The sequence below is a fragment of the Triticum dicoccoides genome, chromosome 5A, assembly GCF_002162155.2.
Source record: "Triticum dicoccoides isolate Atlit2015 ecotype Zavitan chromosome 5A, WEW_v2.0, whole genome shotgun sequence".
NCBI lineage: Eukaryota > Viridiplantae > Streptophyta > Magnoliopsida > Poales > Poaceae > Triticum > Triticum dicoccoides.
Window position 1 is genome coordinate 441,295,324 of NC_041388.1, and position 3,795 is coordinate 441,299,118.

Consider the following 3,795-nt stretch of genomic DNA (forward strand, 5'->3'; position numbering starts at 1 on the left):
TCAGCCCACTACCACCGTCCATAAGCACTTTCGTCAGTCGAGTGCCTTCAACAACTGGATCGACCACCAAAGCTTGCCTCCCAGGGGTGGCAATATGAGTCGGGTGATCAGATTGGTCGAAGGTGATGGGTGTTTGGGACCATTTCAGATAATTTGCTTTTGCTGGGGCAACCATGTTCACCTCACGGTTAATAACTTTCAATCGACTCTTGCTCTCCACATCTGCAAAGATCATCAGAGTAGAGTTGATATGCGGATATCCTTCCTCACTGTCCTCCTTGTCTTCGGCCTTGTCCGACCCCTTCTCCTTGTTATTGGACTGTTTTCCTTGAAACTGCTGGATCAGGAGTCGACATTGGCGAGTGGTGTGCTTCGGGTAGATGATATTCCCCTCTTCGTCTTTCTTCGTGTGGATGTGACACGGCATATCCATCACGTCGTTCCCTTCTTTATCCTTTACCTTCTTAGGGTTCCAGGATCCTTTTGGTTTCCCTTTAAACTTTCCCTGAGTCACGGCCAGAGCCTCTCCAGGAGCTGCCGGTTCAGCCTTCCGCTTCTGTTTCCGACTGGTGTTTCCCTTTTCCGACTGACTCGGCTTGTGCTTGCCGCTTCGGAGTCAGTCTTCTTCTTCGCCGTTGGCGTACTTGGTAGCAATCTCCATCATCCGACTCAAGGTCATGTCACCGGTTCGACCAAACTTCAAACTCAATTCTCTGTTCTTGACGCCATCTTTAAAGGCGCAGACTGCCTGATGATCAGACACATTCTCCACAGTATGGTGCAAAGTGATCCATCTCTGAATATACTCTCTGAGAGTCTCATTGGTCTTCTGCACGCAGACTTGCAACTCCGTCAGTCCAGCCGGTCGCTTGCAAGTTCCTTCAAACGTTCTGATGAACACTCGGGACAGATCTTCCCAAGTGTAAATGCTGCTAGGAGGTAATTGAGTCAACCATGACCTGGCAGAACCTTCCAGCATGAGGGGCAAATGCTTCATGGCCACCTCGTCGTTCCCACCACCAATCTGAACCGCCACTCGGTAGTCCTCAAGCCAAGTTTCAGGCTTAGACTCACCAGTGAACTTGCTGACTCCTGTTGCCAACCTGAAATTGGGAGGGATAACTGCGGCTCTGATAGCTCTGCTGAAACATTCAGGACCAGAAACATGCACTCGACTGCTTGTGGGCGCATCTCTGTTGAGTCCACCTCGATGGGCTCTGTTCCGGTCGACCAAACCTTGCACGATAATGGATCGCGCGTCGAAGCCTGGTTCTCTGGGGTCGACTGGAACTCTTCGCCCCGTACTGAGCTGACGTCTGTCATCTTGCTGCCGAGGAGCGTAAGACCCACCCCTCGGAGGGGAATTGGGCACTCGACGCCTATCATCTCGGTCGAGTCGGTCACCATATTGGTCTCGCCGATTCTCGCGCCCTTCACGCCGCGGAGGCGATCTGGGACTGTGAGCCGACTGAACCGTATTCGCAGCGACGGATCGACTGTGAATTCTGTTGCGCGACTGCGACACGGCCGAATTCTGATCTCCTGCTGCCCGGAGCAGATCCCTGATCTGCATCAAGCCTCTGCCAGCTTCCGACTGAGAGGGCTGGATGGACTCTGCTATACGGGTCGCAGCTGCCAAATTCTGGATTGGGGTTCGATATACCTGAGTCGGCGGGAAGAGTTGACGTCGACTGGTGTCGGGAACTCGTTGCCGCGCGCGCTCGTCGAGTGCTTGCTGAAGATTCTCCAGTCGAGTGCGTTCGGCCAAATTGGCCAAACGTGCCTCCTCCAAGGCGCGAGCCTCGGGGGTTTCTCCTGCGATGGGAGTACGCAGGACATCCACGTTCCTGCGGCGAAGTTCTTCTCTTTGCAGAGAGTCGAGTGGCTCGGGCTGGTACTCTTCGTGGTCTCGTGCGGGGTCGCCTCCGTCGCCTGCTCCACCATCACGGGCGAAGCCAGGGGGACTGCGGGGCCCGTCGACCATCATGATTTCCGCCGCTGGATCACTGCTATCGCACTCGGATGCGGTCTTTACGGAGCCAGTCGACAGATCGAACAGGCCGTAGAGAGATTCGTCGGGCTCGATTGCCGCAACTTGGGTGGTGGCCGTCTGGCGACCACCGCGTGCCTCACCCACCGCTGAATCCTTGACCGGCCCGAGCGCTTGCGCTGGCGGGAGACCGGGAGGGTGGTCGATGGGGATGTCGACCGATACGGGGTCGACGGTTGCCGCAGCAGAACACCGCGGACACATGCGCGAAAATGCGTCGCACCGCGGACGGGGAGCGCATCAACGTCGAGTGGAGCCTCCTGGAGCCAGGCGGAGTCGTCGGCGATGAAGGTGAGAGCGCCGAGACGGATCTCTCGACCCTCGACCAAAACTCCAGCAGCCACCATGATGAAAGTACTCGGAAGAATCGCAACTTCTCCACAAAATTGCTAAAAACACCTGCCCCACGGTGGACGCCAACTGTCGTGGTTCTAAGTCTGACAGTAGAGTGGAGGTAGGTATAGAGAGGCAAGGTCCTAGCTATGGAGAGGTTGTAAACACAAGGGATGTACGAGTTCAGGCCCTTCTCGGAAGAAGTAAAAGCCCTACGTCTCGGAGCCCAGAGGCGGTCGAGTGGATTATATGTATATGAGTTACAGGGTGCCGAACCCTTCTGCCTGTGGAGGGGGGTGGCTTATATAGAGTGCGCCAGGACCCCAGCCAGCCCACGTAATGAAGGATTTAAGGTGTATTTAGTCCGGGGCGTTACTGGTAACGTCCCACATAAAGTGTCTTAACTATCATAAAGTCTACTTAACTACAGGCCGTTGCAGTGCAGAGTGCCTTTTGACCTCCTGGTAGTCGAGTGAGTCTTCGTGGTCGAGTCCTTCAAGTCAGTCGAGTGAATCCCTCGTTGGTCGACTGGAAGGTGACCTCTTCTAAGGGTGTCCTTGGGCAGGGTACTTAGATCAGGTCTGTGACCCTACCCTAGGTACATGACCCCATCAGTATGCGTGTGTGTGTTCATAGCGGTGAGTGTATGCGTGTGTATTTAAAGAAAATACGGATTAGACGATGAAGAACAAAGTGACCGACGAAAAAAAAAGATGCTTCTCGTGCGCGGACGCAGCGACCCAATGCTAGCGGAGACCTCCTATTCCGCGTCCTACATGCGGGATAGAGATTAAAACGTGCACCCCGTCACGGTAGGCCGGCCCATTTACACGTTTTGTGTTTTATTCGCATTATTTAGCTTTATTTATAGACATTAAAAATCCATTATTTATATAATAAAAATATAAAATAGTCAAAAAACTAATTTGAGTGATCTAAACACTCTTTACATTTTTTCACGGTAGACGTTTTAATCTCTACAGAGAAAAAAAATACGAATGTGCACATAACATGTCCAGCATGTATTTTTTAAAATATTTGTCACACTTTACAAAAATATTCACCACGTGTTTGAAAATTATTTATCACATATTTAAAAATATTTTCTGCATATTGTTTCAAAAAATTATCACAGTTTTTTAAAAAAGATATCATCACATATTAAAAAATATCCATTAAGTATTAAAAATATCTCATGCATTTCTTAATGTTCACCACGTATTTAATTTTTTTAGCATATATTATAAAAAATTAATTGGGTGTTATTTTTTCCACGTATTTTAAAAATAGTAATCACTATTGAAAATGTCTACGGTCCATGAAATAATGTTCATTGTGCATTACTAGAAAGTCCATTTTTTAGATGGCTTGAAAAGCAAAATTATAAAAATAATAATAATAAAAAGAACGGA